Source organism: Saccostrea cucullata, unplaced genomic scaffold (assembly GCF_032062105.1).
Source record: "Saccostrea cucullata isolate Sc308-1 unplaced genomic scaffold, CSIRO_AGI_Scuc_v1 ctg1822, whole genome shotgun sequence".
Lineage (NCBI taxonomy): Eukaryota > Metazoa > Mollusca > Bivalvia > Ostreida > Ostreidae > Saccostrea > Saccostrea cuccullata.
Genome location: NW_026937747.1, coordinates 24016 through 41348, shown reverse-complemented (window position 1 = coordinate 41348; position 17333 = coordinate 24016). Strand labels below are relative to the sequence as shown.

The 17333-nt window shown below is 32.0% G+C and overlaps 2 long non-coding RNA genes across 2 annotated transcripts; both read right to left on the bottom strand.

The window, feature by feature from the left end:
• Nucleotides 1–2950: 2950 nt before the first annotated feature.
• LOC134248761 (uncharacterized) lies at nucleotides 2951–7063 on the bottom strand. The gene is made up of 4 exons (XR_009988128.1): nucleotides 6964–7063; nucleotides 6443–6526; nucleotides 5889–5983; nucleotides 2951–5539 (listed from the first exon to the last, which is right to left on the bottom strand). It is a non-coding gene; the product is annotated as an uncharacterized LOC134248761 (long non-coding RNA).
• Nucleotides 7064–7283: 220 nt separating this feature from the next.
• LOC134248759 (uncharacterized) lies at nucleotides 7284–8356 on the bottom strand. Its single transcript, XR_009988127.1, has 3 exons — nucleotides 8048–8356; nucleotides 7626–7692; nucleotides 7284–7335 (listed from the first exon to the last, which is right to left on the bottom strand). It is a non-coding gene; the product is annotated as an uncharacterized LOC134248759 (long non-coding RNA).
• Nucleotides 8357–17333: the final 8977 nt, after the last annotated feature.

Here is a 17333-nt window from a genome sequence, read left to right as displayed (position 1 = left end):
GATTGTAAGTTTGCCACAGATAACTTATAATATCTATCAAAAGTTTAATTATCACCAATGAAACACAAAGAAATTAAAGACATAAAATCGATATGAAAAACCTTGTGTTAGTACCTACTAGTGCGAGGGGTGATCAAAAAGTTCTCGAACTATCTCTATAATTTCAAAACCACAATTTAGATTAGAAACAAAATTGGTGCACACACAAGTTCTATAAATAGCATATGCTGAATAAAGTTTTGCTCACAATGTGAAAATGAAGTCATTATGCAGGTACTTGTGACGAAAAATGGTTGTCTCAGTGGAACTCATTCAACAAACGACTAAAATATTTATGCTTAAAAATACCTTTGAAGTAGCGTATAAGAATTTGTTCATAGTTTATTAAGACAAATGACTTCCTAATAATTCAATCAATGATTGGATAGATCGTTTAGTGAAGGAAGGCAGATGGTTGAATATGATACTTGTTATGTTGCCCGGTGACAGCAAGTTTGAAAAGGGGTTTGTTTTTAATTAAGCAATATGGTATCAAAGATCTCCAATTTACACTTTGAAAAATACTTGAATATTTCAACAATAATAACTATCAAATACCTAAGATATCGTTTACTTTTGATCACCCCCCCCCCCCCCGTATACTCTGTCAAATAAGCATTTACAATTTTCATTACAGCGGAGCAACATTTGAAAAGGAATAAAATCATTCAGAGTGGGTTAGGAGATTTAATGAATAACTTTTTTCTATTTGCCCATTTTGTCAAAATTACAATTTTACAGAGTAAAGAAAAAAAATCAACATATTTAAATATTTTATACCATCTTTAAAATGACGTTTGGTGGTCCTCACAACTCTGAGAAAAATTATTGAGTCCGTATTTATAGGTGAGAAAAAAATTTCCTTAAAATTTAAACATATTTGTTGACGGAAGAAAAAAAATCCTGTAATTGGGATGTAAAATAAAGTTGAGTCGGGCCATTTCTAGGCAGTAGATCGGGAGAGAGGGCAACCAAATATTTTTTTTATAAAAAATGGTCTTATAAGGCTAGTACATGTTCCATCACATACTTAATAATGCAAAATATTTGAATCTTCGGCACTATTTTGAAAAAAGAACATAGGATTTTCGGGGGAGGGGGGGGGGGGGGTAGTCTCTCATTTTTTTGCGATGATAGACATAGCATATGCAATGGAACTTTCTTTGCAAACATTGTGCTTGCTTCTAAATTTCAAAGAAACAACTCAATATATTTTATCAAGCTTCGTATGTTCAATGAGCGAGAGCTTACAACGTTGTCAACATAATGAGACATGATGCGTTTTTATGTCCAAACATTACTCCATACAATGAGTTGGTGATTGCAAACAATCAAGCTATTTATGTGAGGTGCCTGAAGGAAAACCTATAACTGCCTAATTTTTCTATCTAACTGCTAAACAAAATAGACATATGTACCAACTTTTCGAATGTAAGACATGTAATTAAAATTTGTTTTTCATGCACCGCATATTGTTTAACATTTTCAAATTAAATGCTAAGCATCTTCCTTGCAGTGCCCCATTTCAAAATAACTTCAATCGCCACAGAAAAAAAGACCCGACGTAAACACATATGTTTAGGACATTTTTTATCTTTTTTCTTGAGTTTTAAAGAAACCAACAAATTATCAAGATTTGTTTCATGAAAAATTAAATATAATCATGGTGATAAACGCATCTATCCACAGCAGATATATGCACATGCCAACCACGTGCTCAGTGTAATAATATTAACGAGGAAACTCGAGCTGTATACAGAACAGTTTTTCCCGATTTGCTGGAGAGGGGTTAAAATCGCGTTTTTTCATTAATCAGACGAAGCGATGCAACAAATAAAAGTAGTAAGTAATATTACCTAATGATTATAACTTAGTAATTTCTTGTCTTGATGTTATTGTGGTCGCATATATTCTAAAACCATTGTTATTCGAACTCTGTGTGTCAGAGGAATGGCGGACGAAATAAACACATGGCCTCAGGAAGACACACATATGAAAAATCAAATTTTCAAGAATTATGGATAATGACAAGAAAAAAGCGAAACAAATGGTTGTAGCCATATTATCAATGAATCAAACTTACACCATTTTCAATGCATTTTTCATCTCGTGAATGCTGTAGCTGCGCAGTTCTACCATGATTAACACTGCATGAAAAGTCGGGTTTAATTTTACCTTAAATGCGATTTAAATGCTGCGATTATTTAATGTTTAAATGCATAATATAACATATTGTGGGATCGTAAATGTTAGAAAATAATTAGCATTTAATACGAGTTTAATGAAAAATTAAAAGAACAAATTTAATAAAGTTTGGAAAATTGTAAACTTACTAATACGTTCGGATTTAAGTCTGCCTTAAACAAATATTATACCTCTAATATACAAAACGTATAATTATTATTAAACATGGCCATAAAATTAAGTTTTAGGGTCATATTAAATTTGTTCGTTTAATAAAATTTAACGTAGATCTTTACCTCATTATTTTTTGTTAAATTCACACTTTACTTTATAATACTTCCAAAAATTAAGTTATATACGGAAAATTGTAAACTTACTAATACGTTCAAATTTTAATCTTTCATAAACTAATATTAAATCTCTTGTATATGTGATGAAAATGTACGGATTAAACCTTCCCATATCATTAAGATTTAAGGTTGTATTTGATGAAATTTAATATTATTATATTACTGCACAATATTTTTATTTTTATACTTATTCCATCAATAATTTGTATGGTTTACAATTGTGGGTTTTTTGGCAAGTATTTTACAATCATACACAAATCCATTTCTCATTCAATTTTATTAGATGTTATCTCAATAGTGTACAAACAATGAGTTCTAACAAAGTACAAGATATTTCAAATTTATGCCTAAAAGTCAGAATTAAAAAAATTACAATCATGATTGTAGCTCTATTATAATAGAGTAAATTTTACATACTAGTAGTAAGTAATATACTGAAGTAATTAAAAATAATTTAATATAAGACTAGAATTGTATGTAAAATTCAAATCCGCAATAAATCAGAACACAACAGGTCAAAAATGTAGTCATTCTGGACTCCAAAATACTGCAAAATCTGACTGAAACTGCCCCTAATAAAACTGCTGCATGAGTTGTAAATGGCTTTTCAATTTCCCACAATAAATTATATCATACTTTGCATAAAAAGAATAAAAGTTGCCAATAAAAGTTGTCCATTCTTTTTACATGTACATTTAATAAGACACACTAAGCCACTGACAGAGAAGCCTCACTTGCCCACAAGCAACAGCAAAAGGATCGGTCAGAGACACCACCTTTCTCTTACTTGGGTATCAAGATCTGCAACTTACTGCCAGCAAACCTCTTTCAGACCACCCTTATATTGTTTCCCAAGTATTTCCACAATAGATGTCCATGCACTAATTATTCAAGTTCAACTTGTAAAATACTTAATGTTGACTGTGAAAAATACAACACCCAAAAAAATCTTTTATATCATTTGGTTATGTCAATTCAAATTAAGGAAAAAGTATCACAATTACACAAAACAATAGCAGCTTAAATTTGTTTACAATACATGTAGCTCATTTCTGCTCCAACTGCTAGGTTTATTGCTTGATGACTGTAATTTAACATATCCTCATTAAATCAACTTTACATTGGAATGCAAGACATTTCAATAGTGATATTTTTAACTTTGCCTTAAAATATCAAGAATGAGCTCTGAAACATGCACATATAAAAGTCCTGTATAAACATATGTACAAGTATATTTAACAAATTTTTTTAAGCCTTAATTACAATTCCATAACTCATAATTCATAAACTCTCTTACTTCAAATGGAAGGAAACAAATAAATATTTTACTCTTGCAATTCTCATTACTCTTGCAATATCAATTGTAATATTTATTAAAATCACAATTCACCCCTTTTTTACTAAGAAATGTCTCTACCTCATTTGCCTATTCTATTTTTTACATCTATGACTCACTAAGCCACTGACAGAGAAGCCTCACTCGCCCACAAGCAACAGCAAAAGGATCGGTCAGAGACACCACCTTTCTCTTACTTGGGTATCAAGATCTGCAACTTACTGCCAGCAAACCTCTTTCAGACCACCCTTATATTGTTTCCCAAGTATTTCCACAATAGATGTCAATGCACTAATTATTCAAGTTCAACTTGTAAAATACTTAATGTTGACTGTGAAAAATACAACACCCAAAAAAATCTTTTATATCATTTGGTTATGTCAATTCAAATTAAGGAAAAAGTATCACAATTACACAAAACAATAGCAGCTTAAATTTGTTTACAATACATGTAGCTCATTTCTGCTCCAACTGCTAGGTTTATTGCTTGATGACTGTAATTTAACATATCCTCATTAAATCAACTTTACATTGGAATGCAAGACATTTCAATAGTGATATTTTTAACTTTGCCTTAAAATATCAAGAATGAGCTCTGAAACATGCACATATAAAAGTCCTGTATAAACATATGTACAAGTATATTTAACAAATTTTTTTAAGCCTTAATTACAATTCCATAACTCATAATTCATAAACTCTCTTACTTCAAATGGAAGGAAACAAATAAATATTTTACTCTTGCAATTCTCATTACTCTTGCAATATCAATTGTAATATTTATTAAAATCACAATTCACCCCTTTTTTACTAAGAAATGTCTCTACCTCATTTGCCTATTCTATTTTTTACATCTATGACTCACTAAGCCACTGACAGAGAAGCCTCACTCGCCCACAAGCAACAGCAAAAGGATCGGTCAGAGACACCACCTATCTCTTACTTGGGTATCAAGATCTGCAACTTACTGCCAGCAAAGCTCTTTCAGACTACCCTTGATTGTCTTATTTTTTCCCACAATAATATCCATGCACTTATTATTTAAGTTAGACTTGTACATATATGTAATATATAAATCAAGATTAAAATGTATGTGATTGCAGATTACACAACAAACCAATAAATGTTTAAACAATAAAAAACTTAACAGTTTTAATCTGTAATCAAGCATCAGAAAAAACTTTCACTTTCAAAAATACAACACTAGGTATATTTTTCTTATCTAACATTGAATGTGTCAACTAAAGATAAGTAAAAAAAGCATCACATTTGTGCAAAACAGTAGCAATTCAGATATTTCATCTCTAATAGCCTATCTCTGTTCAATTACTACATCCAAAGGTTTGACTCTTTTAGATTCTTTATTTGTCCTAGTTCTTCTTATGCTCTGCCTTTTGGAGTGCTTTGATTTGAGAGTGGCACTTTTGGTGTCCTGTTCTTTGAAGACTTTATTTCTCACATTCATCAGAACGCAACTTCAGTTTTCTAATTTCATAGATAGTTTTATCTTTAGAATCATTTTTTGTACTATGAAGACGTAATCAATATTTAAAACTGCTTCTTCTTGCTTTTTCTTCTCTTCATGCCAAGAAGTTTTCAGCTCTGGAGAAGCACATCTAGCTCCTAATTTCTACAACAAACATAAAAATAAATACCCATTTGCCTATATATACATATTATATGTGTGCTTCCTGATTTATGCAATTGCATATATTAAATAGTTCACAAAATCTGAGTTGATTGTAAAATTATCAATTGACCTTGAGGAAACACAGCTCAATTTTGCTTAATTAAAATATTTACAGAAGACCACAAAAGATAGGCCATTTTTTCAAGTCTGGGTAATAAAGACAGATAATTATCTATAATTTCAGGCCAGCGAGCTACAGATTTTGAAGCTAATGTTGTTATACATGTAAATTGGGGACTAATGATTTTTTCACCATCTTTTTTTTTAAGCATTTTACCACTACGATTACCTGCTTGACCTTGAACATGTTGAGGTGCCCTTTTCTCTGCTCCTCCACAATAATTCTTTCATTTAGCAGCAAGATACTAAGGATATGGTAAAAAGCTGTCACAAACAAAATATGAAAAATTAATAACAGGTATGGCTCTCCGTAGAAAGAATATACAAAAAAGGAGAAAAAATATACAAACAGGGTATACTTATGACTAACATGACTAAAGCAAAAAGATAACATTTTACACAATGAAAAAAATTCTCTGTGTCATCATTGTTAAGTAAATTGCATTAAAAAAACATATAATTATATGTATAGATCAAATCTATAGATGACAAAATATGATATGAAACATACATAATGGTACCGTAGTCCGAGCACATGGAATTTGAAGATTTACAAAGTTTACGAAAATGCAAAGAATAGCATTTACAGCATTTAACATATTAAGACACACGTAAATATAGTTTCACAGCAGCAAGCTACAGATTTTGTGGAAGTACATGTAAATTGGGGACTGGTGACTTTTTGCAATCTTTTTTTTTTGAGCAATTTACCAATGTATTTACCTGCTTGACCTTGAATATGCTGAGATGCGCAGCCCTTTTCTTCGTATTCCTCCACGATATTTTATTTAATGAAGCAGAATGATACTATGGATAAAAAAAAAATTATGAAAAATTAAAAGCAGGTATGGCATCTTGTAAAAAAAATATACAAACAGCTGTATTTATGATTAGAGCAAGTAGATAACATTCATACAATAATAAAATCCTTAAACTTTGTGATCTAGTACATATTATGATATGTATTAGATTAAATTTAGAGAAGACAAAACATGATATGAAATGGATGTACATACTCGGAACACATGGAATTTAAGAGTAAACAAAAATGCTAAGGTTAGCATCTACAGCATTTAACATGCAAGTTATTGGGATGGTGAGTAAGTGATTTAACATAAAGTAAAATATATTAACAACTTACACTGTAGATAGCAGGTTTTTAAAGTGGACAGAAAATGCAAAGTTCCAGTAAATGGTAGCAATCTCATACACAATAAGTTGTACAACAAATGATTAGTTCGTACCTCATACTAGGTAGCCAAATATCTGGTCAAGTCACTTTCAGAAGGAAGGCTCAGCAAGTTCAATGTTGATCATTCTCATAGCTACTTCAAACTTTTCTGGCACAATTTATGAAAGAAAAGATGTATCTTGCAGATTTTTTGTTCAAACTAGGAATAATTATCATGAATGTAAAAATTTGAAAAGTTTATAGATGACAGACGGATACCAGACACAGATCAGAAAACTCGCTTGGGTCTTAAAATGGCTCAGGTGAGCTAAAAAAAAAAATCAATTCATGTGATTTTATTGATCTTATCAGAAAATTCAAGAAATCTTACCTTTTGTGTTTATCTTCATGCTGCTTTTGTCATTTCTTGTGAGCATTTGGATTCCTGTAAATAATGCAAGCATAATTGTGCATCATAGAATATGATAGCTATTTTTAATAATTCATGCTTAAGTATTTAACGTAAAAAATTTATGCATAGCTCAGAATCCATTGCTATTGTATTTTTAGGATAAGGAAACTAAGAATATAAACCTCATCTTGTTTACTTGGTATATAGCATTTCAAGTTTTTGCAATATTTTTCATAGTCTTCGCTATGCTAAAATATACAAGTTAATAAAAATATTGTTAGTTTATTTGTATTAATTGAAAATTTGAGCTGCATGGTTCTCACCATTTTCACAAGCTGTCTACATAGCCGGCGCTGTGGGGAATCGTCTCAGGCACAGTCCACACTGCACCTATTTACATAATCAAAATGAGTGCTGAATATATTCTTGAGTATGCATTAAGAAATAAATAAATATTTTATTACATTGTACAACACACTCTGTAAATGCTGAACAGAGGAACACTTTAGTAACTAAAATTCTGAAACCAATCCCAAACGAGAAAATTCTGGTTAAAATCCATCTTTAAGAGAGATGATTAAAAGTGTTAAATAATTATTACAAAATTTAGATAGCGCTTGCCCAAACTTTTTTACTGCCAGGCATTTTATGTGTAGAGCCCAGACTAAGGAACAGTAACATTATCCGTAGCAGAGGCAATTGTTCATTCAAGGACACGTGATAAAATTTTGTACATTGTTCCTACCGCTAATAATGCAGGGTCGTACATGTAAATGTCTTCATCTTCTGTTAATACATAAATTCCATCCAAAGTTAATCATGCTTCTCCTTTTCGCGTCACTCTCTTTCGCCCCTTCCTCCCGTACAATATCATGATCAAGTTCAACATGGCTGCGTGGAACCCTCCAAAAAATTGAATTTCGGCGCGGTGTGTTGTTTTTAAATTAATTGCTTTTCGAGCCCGACTTCGATCCCGATGTAATTGTACTACAAAAGTAGTCGATAGAGAAAAAACTAAGTCATATTCCACAGTTTTGAAAAATCTACATAAGGGTTAAATAAATAAAAATGAGGAATGAATAAATTAAAATAAATAGGGTGCCTAAATCTTTTTTTTTTCAAAAATGTTTCAACATAAGTTTATATTAGGTATAAAGAATTATTTATGACATATTCAAAATACCAAAAATGTACTTAAACTTCAAGTATAAGCATATTTACTTTTACATGTCGATATCCTTAAACGAAACGTTTAATTTTCTCAATTAAACAATATTATTCTCGACGTATTTTGCATTAAATATGATTATACTTATTTGAAAACTGTACTTAATTATATCACAATATATCTCATATAAAATGTACCATTATACATAAATTAAATTCAATACAAGAAATTCACTGGAGTAAACGAATTTATTAAATTATATTAAACGCGACTTTTCATGCAGTGTAATTTCCTCCTAATTAAAACAAAATAAACTTATTTATTTACTAATTTTGGTCTCTAACAGTAGGTAACTAGTGCATTAGCACTTTGAGTAACTTTGGGCTAGTTTAGACGAGTATTAAGCGCATTACTGGTATTTCTTATTTCACACCAGACTAGATCCAATATGGCTTGTACATCCCCCTTAAACAAATCTAAAAAAGTAAGCCACACTTCCAAGTCCTCCTTAACCACAACAGAAACCCTGATAAAGTGGTGTGATTTACAGACCTCTTGCACGATGCCATGAATTATGCCTAGTGAATGCCCGGCCTGACAGAGTGACACACAAACAAAATTCAACAAACCTGCAAGAGCCTTAAATTCCTCTAGAGTAGCCTTCTTTCTTGACATAAAACTGTTGATCAAATCTCTAAACTATTCTACTTATCAACTGGGATTCTTAGAAATCATTTCAACCGAATCTAACTCAAAACCCAAAAAGGTCAGGAAAGTAGAAGGCCACACTGTTTTATCATCAACTATTGAGGGGACACCTAACTGCTCGCATAGCCCCACAAAGAACGACATGAGTTCATCACATGTATTCCTACCTGCCCTACCAGGAAACAAAAATCATCTAAATAATGCACAACAGATTTCTGCCCAGACTGTTGCTTCAATATCCATTCCAAATATGATGAAAATTCCTCAAAAGACTACAAGACACCACAAAATATTTATTTAAAACCTAAAAGCTCAAAGATCTGCCGGGTGAACAGGAAGCAACCCAAATACAGACTTGAGGTCCATTTTGCCCATCAAGGCCCCATTACCCTACAAACTTAGTTACCTAACCGCATCATCTAATGAGGAGTAATTGACTGAGGAGAAAGATGGCTCAATAAAGGAATTAACACTCGAGTTTTCCAGTTAAGATAAATGATGAATCAACTTAAATGATCCATCTTTTTTCGGTACTAAACCTACAGGTGAATTAAAGCCTAAGACTGGAAAAGGATCTTGAATGAAATGGGCCAGTAACTCTTCCAGCATTAATTTTTAAGAGGCCGTGTCAGTAACCATTGAGATTTACATGGAAAGTCAAAAATTTTGAATTGGGCAAAAACCACCCTAAAATATTTGAACAACAACAAAAAACACATTTAAGACAAATTTTACAAATTTATTCATCATCATTGGTTTCCATGGCAACAAATGTGATTTGCATAGTAAATTCTCAATGAAACATTGTAAAATAATACAAATTTAGACATATTTAAATGCAGAGGAGGGAACAATTGGAAGGTCTAAATTTGTTTTCTTATACTGAAATAATGAAAGATGCATCAGAAGAAAATATCTTCATGTCTGTAAGTATTTTCAAAAATTTTGATATGGTTGCTATGGCAACCGAAAAATGACAAGGTTTTCATGATGGGAATATCCATGGAAAATTAAGTTTTTTCAAAAGTTGAATACTTAAAAACGCAACAACCGTAGATATTGTATGTCATACAAAGTTAAAGATATTTCCCAATACTATGAAATAATAAAATAAAAATTGGTAGTCGGATGTCCCAATTTTTTTTTTCAGAAATCAAAATTTGCATTTTTTCAAAACACTTTCAATGGATTTTCGCAAGTTTTGGCAATTTTTTTTAAATATTACAACAGATATTTAATAGTTAGATGCCATATCTACAGAAACATAGTACTTTAGAAAAAACTCCATAAAATGTACGACTTTTTTTCAAAACAATAGGAAAAGTAATCTCCATAGCAACGGAATTTATACCCTAGCAACTGACTTGACTAGGATCGGCAAAACATGAAACATACACCCAGGAAATTAAAGCCTCTCAAGTGGAATATTTGGGTCATGGCATCCTGATCAACTGTCAACCCTGTTGTACTTACCCCATCATATAAGTAATAATAAGTACCATTGCTCTACAATGTCTAATAGTTATACAATATAGTCAGAATGTGGACCAAATACGCAAAAACTTGACCATATATGACATAACAAAAGCTGAAGTTATATGTCAAAATGACGCAATGTTCAACCCAAAGGGACTCCAATGCTGTCTACTGGCTAATTTACATTGCTGTACCATGTTTATTATTCAAGTTATAAACCTAAAAACAACTAGAACTGTCCAAATGGGACAAAATACCCCCCCGCTGGGTTTTTCAGAAGTTCTAAATCATGAATATTTTATGGATCGAAGAGAAGAGAGAAAAGCTAAAACATTTTCGTGCAAATGTAATTGCTCATTAATTTTTTTTATTTTTTTTATGAATGAAACGAAGGTGCAGCCTAAAAATAGACTAAATGTATGGATCACACATGAATTATGAATTTTTTTTGTCAGTGACCTTGAACTTGCATAAATGACCTTGGTTTAAAGTCATGACAAGTTCTCAGGTCAAAGCAATGTTTGTGTAAAATGGGAACCTTCTAAGTTTATCCATAAGAAAGATATGGACCAGACATGAATTATAATTTTTTTACTGTCTGTGCCCTTGAACTTGGACAAATGACCTTGGGTCAAAGTCATGACACACCCTTATGTCATAAGTAATCTTTGTGTAAACAAGAAAGTATCCAAGTTTATCAATAAGAATGATATGGACCAGGCACAAATTATGAAGTTTTTCCTTTCAGTGACATTAAACTTACACAAAGAACCTTGGGTCAAGGTCATGACACATCCTCAATACAATAAGCGACTTTTGTGTAAAACAGGAACTTACCAAGTTTTTCCATAAGACAGATATGTACAAAACATGAATTATGAACTTGTTGCTTTTATAACCTTGAACTTGCATAGATAACATTGCATCAACGTAATGATACACCCTTAGGTTATAAGGAATCTTTATGTGAAATAGGAACTAACCAGTTTACCGATAAGCAATATATGGACCATACACATATTAAGAAATTTTCCTTTCAGTGACCTTGAACTTAAATAAACTTTGCTGAAGGTCATAACACACCAGGTCATAAACCCTCTTTGTGTGAAGTAGTAGATTCAAGTTAATCCAAAATCAAGATATGTGCCAAACATGAATTTTACAATTTTTCTTTTAGTGACCTTGAACATGCACAGATGACCTTGGGTCAAGGTCATGACACACCCTTAGGTCATGAGGAATCTTTTTGTAAAATGGGAACTTACCAAGTTAATCCATAAGAAAGATATGGAACGGACACAAATAATGAAATTTTTCTTCCAGTGACCTTGAACTTCCCCAAATGACCTTGAGTCAAGGTCATGACACACTCTTAGGTCATGAGCAATCTTTGTATGGAGTAGTAGATTCTAATGTTCCTCCGTAAGAAAGATATGGACCGTACATGTTTGCACAGCTAGACAGAGGGACGGACGGATAGACAGATAGACAGACAAGCTGATTCCTATATACACCCCCCCCACAAACTTCGTTTACAGGGGGTATAATGAGAAGTCGTGCCTGTTAAACACAAGACAACCTTATACTTATTCAAATGAAAATAAACCTTAACATCAGCAAGGCTTGTGAAAATGTAGTTTACAGCAACTTTATATTTCAAGTTTTATCTTATTTTACTATCAAAGACCAATCAACTGGTCAAATATCAATGCTCACTAAAAGTATCACAGATATAAACGTAAAACAAGAGTTTTCCATTGAAAATGTGTGTCTCAGGAGTCAGGAATGACATATCAAATTGTGACAGACAGATAGACTGATGGTCAGCTAGTCAGACTGACAGACAATGGAGAAGTGATCCCTAGGAGTCCCCTTGCTATGCAGGCGACACAACTAGGCACCATTACAGCATATCTTGTACCTGATTCTGAGACTGAATTTTTTCTTAAGTGTACTGTCAATTATCTTACAGATATACTTTGCTAGAAATAATAATATATCGTATAAGTGGAAATTTTAGCGAGATGCAAATTTAGCGATTTCTACCAAAGTCTGGTATTTTATTTTTAGCCAGAAGTAATTTTAGCGATTTTAAAATGTTTACTAAAGAAGCTATTACAAACTAGGATACTTATTGTTCACAGAACAATAAGAGGTCTTTCCACCTTTTGAATTTCAATTTCATTTAAGATTTATCTATTTAAAATTAAATTTCATAAAAGAGAAACAAGGAATGGTTTGAAAGAAGAAAAAAAAATGAAAATGAAAATTCTTTTAGGTGACCTTGACCTTTGACCTTCAAGTCATATTCAAGGTCAAAGGTCAAGGGTCACATTGTAATTAACCCCATGTCTCTATGACTTATAGTTTTAAAGTTATAAGGTTTAATAGTAAGCACAAAAGCATTTAAGGGCGGTAACTCATTCAAGAAGTCACCAGATCCTTTTGCACTTGAACATAAAAGTTTTGCCTAAAGTCATATAAGACATTAGCGAAGGTTTCATGTCTTTGCGGTTTACAGTTTTGGAGCAATAGCAATAAAAATGCTTTTCGTACAAAGGGCAATAATTTTTTATAGGGTCAATCTTAAGGGACGAGAATGAAATCTAAGACACAGTTTTAAAAGTACATATTAATGATGCATAGACATTAAGCATATGTTGAAAGACAAAAGAGATATAAAAAGAGCTTAATTTCTCAGTTTTGGAATGACCTTGACCTTTGACCTTTACATGAATTTTAAGCTCAAAGGCCAATGAATCTTATGCAGTTGGGCTCATGTCTCTATACCTTCTCGTTTTGAAAATTTTTAATTATTTTTAAAATTCAGAGACTTTCAAGGGCAATAGCTCATTGAAGGAGTCACCAAATACATTCACAATGAATAGATTCCAGAACCCTCTCAATTAGTCGAAGACTTTAGTGAAGGTTTCATATTTGTACCGTTTATGGTTTCAAAGTAGTAGCGATAACAAGGTTTTCCGCACAAAGGGCGATAACTTTTAATAGGGTCAATCTTACGGAATACGAATTGAATCTTTTAAATAGTTGTAAGAGTACATATTAATGATGCTCAGACAGTTTGTATATGTTAAGAGACAAAAAAGATATAAAAAGAGCTTAATTTCTCAATTTTGGAATGACCTTGACCTTTGACCTTTACATGAATTTTAAGCTCAAAGCTCAATGAATCTTATGCAGTTGGTCTCATGTCTCTACACTTTCTCATTTATAAAATTTTAAATCATTTGTAAAATTAAAAGACTTTCAGGGGCAATAACTCATTGAAGAAGTCAATGAATACTTTCACAATGAATAGATTCCAGAATCCTCTCAATTAGTCAAAGACTTTAGTGAAGGTTTCATATTTTTACTGTTTATGGTTTCGAAGTAGTAGCGATAACAAGGTTTTCCGCACAAAGGGCGATAACTTTTAATAGGGTCAATCTTACGGAATACGAATTGAATCTTTTAAATAGTTTTAAGAGTACATATTAATGATGCTAAGACAGTTTGTATATGTTAAGAGACAAAAAAGATATAAAAAGAGCTTAATTTCTCAATTTTGGAATGACCTTGACCTTTGACCTTTACATGAATTTTAACCTCAAAGGTTAATAATTCTTATGCAGTTTGTCCCATGTCTCTATCACTTCTCGTTTTGAAAATTTTTAATTATTTCTAAAATTCAAAAAGTTTCAGGGGCAATAACTCATTGAAGAAGTCAACGAAGACTTTCGCAATGAATAGATTCCAGAATCCTCTCAATTAGTCAAAGACTTTAGTGAAGGTTTCATATTTGTACGGTTTATGGTTTCGCAGTAGTAGCGATAACAAGGTTTTCCGCACAAAGGGCGATAACTTTTAATAGAGTCAATCTTACGGAATACGAATTGAATCTTTAAAATAGTTTTAAGAGTACATATTAATGATGCTAAGACAGTTTGTATATGTTAAGAGACAAAAAAGATATAAAAAGAGCTTAATTTCTCAATTTTGGAATGACCTTGACCTTTGACCTTTACATGAATTTTAAGCTCAAAGCTCAATGAATCTTATGCAGTTGGTCCTATGTCTCTATCACTTCTCGTTTTGAAAATTTTTAATAATTTCTAAAATTCAAAAAGTTTCAGGGGCAATAACTCATTGAAGGAGTCACCGAATACTTTCGCAATGAATAGATTCCAGAGTCCTCTCAATTAGTCGAAGACTTTAGTGAAGGTTTCATATTTCTACGGTTTACGGTTTCGAAGGAGTAGCGATAACAAGCATTTCTTGTGAAAGGGGCAATAACTTTGAAAGGGGTCAAAGATCAAACATGGGGGGTCGTTTTTCAGAATAACTTTTAATATCCAATGTCATGAACTATAAAGTTTTTTGATAAGTCTTGCGGTTTCAAAAGTCCGGGAAGAAAAATAATAATAACTAGGAGACTTATTGTTCACAGAACAATAAGAGGTCTTTCCACCTTTTGAATTTCAATTTCATTTAATATTTATCTATTTAAAATTAAATTTCATAAAAAAGAAACCAGGAATGGCTTAAAAGAAGAAAAAAAATGAAAATGAATTTTTTTTTTTGGTGACCTTGACCTTTGACCTTCAAGTCATATTCAAGGTCAAAGGTCAAGGTTCACATTGTAATTAACCCCATGTCTCTATGACTTATAGTTTAAAAGTTATATGGTTTAATATTAAGCACAAAAGCATTTAAGGGCAGTAACTCATTCAAGGAGTCACCAGATCCTTTTGCACTTGAACATAAAAGTTTTGCCTAAAGTCCCATAAGACATTAGAGAAGGTTTCGTGTCTTTGCGGTTTACGGTTTTGGAGCAATAGCAATTAAAATGCTTTTCGTACAAGGGGCAATAATTTTTAATAGAGTCAATCTTAAGTGACGAGAATGAAATCTAAGACACAGTTTTAAAAGTACATATTAATGATGCATAGACATTAAGCATATGTTGAAAGACAAAAGAGATATAAAAAGAGCTAAATGACCTTGACCTTTGACCTTCACATGAATTTTAAGCTGAAAGGTCAATGAATCTTATGCAGTTGGGCTCATGTCTCTATACCTTCTCGTTTTGAAAATTTTTAATTATTTCTAAAATTAAGAGACTTGCAAGGGCAATAACTCATTGAAGGAGTCACCAAATACTTTCACAAAGAATAAATTCCAGAACCTTCTCAATTAGTCGAAGACTTTAGTGAAGGTTTCATATTTGTAGGGTTTACGGTACCGAAGTAGTAGCGATAACAAGGTTTACCGCACAAAGGGCGATAACTTTTAATAGAGTCAATCTTACGGAATACTATTTGAATCTTTTAAATAGTTTTAAGAGTACATATTAATGATGCTTAGACAGTTTGTATATGTTTAGAGACAAAATGGATATAAAAAGAGCTTAATTTCTCAATTTTGGAATGACCTTGACCTTTGACCTTTACATGCATTTTAACCTCATAGGTAAATGAATCTTATGCAGTTGGTCCCATGTCTCTATCACTTCTTGTATTGAAAATTTTTAATTATTTCTAAAATTCAAAGACTTTCAGGGGCAATAACTCATTGAAGAAGTCACCAAAGACTTTCGCGATGAATAGATTCCAGAATCCTCTCAATTAGTCGAAGACTTTAGTGAAGGTTTCATATTTGTACGGTTTATGGTTTCGCAGTAGTAGCGATAACAAGGTTTTCCGCACAAAGGGCAATAACTTTTAATAGGGTCAATCTTACGGAATACGAATTGAATCTTTTAAATAGTTTTAAGAGTACATACTAATGATGCTAAGACAGTTTGTATACGTTAAGAGACAAAAATGATATAAAAAGAGCTTAATTTCTCAATTTTGGAATGACCTTGACCTTTGACCTTTACATGAATTTTAAGCTCAAAGCTCAATGAATCTTATGCAGTTGGTCCATGTCTCTATCACTTCTCGTTTTGAAAATTTTTAATTATTTTTAAAATTCAAAAAGTATCAGGGGCAATAACTCATTGAAGGGGTCACCGAATACTTTCGCAATGAATAGATTCCAGAGTCCTCTCAATTAGTCGAAGACTTTAGTGAAGGTTTCATACCTTTACGGTTTACGGTTTTGGAGGAGTAGCGATAACAAGCATTTCTTGCGAAAGGGGCAATAACTTCGAAAGTGGTCATAGTTCATACGCGTTGGGTCAAATTTGTTCCTAACTTTTAATGACCTTTACGATGAACAAAAAGTCTTTTCGATAAATGTCGAAACAAAAAATCAGCGGAAGAAAAATAATAGGAATAATAATAAACATAAGCAAATCAATAGGTCTTTCCACAGAAAGGTGGAAAGACCTAATAATAAGACATTGATTTTTAGCAATATTCAATTTTAGCGATGTCAGCACCATCTCTAATAATGCCAAAATTAAATCCTCGCTAAAAATTCTACTTATACAGTATGTTCTTCAGAGTACATTTATGCACAATAAACAAGAAGTATGACACATTTGATTTTAGATATTATCTATTTTAACCAACTAGAGCTAGAGCAGTATAATCCAAGTGTTGTCCACAGACAGATGGACAAACAAACAGGGTGATTCCTATATCCCCCTTCCAAAAACTTTGATATCAAAATCTTAAACTTAGTAAGAAAATGTTTTTTAGTTCACTGCTTTAAGAGCCATATCAGAAATCTG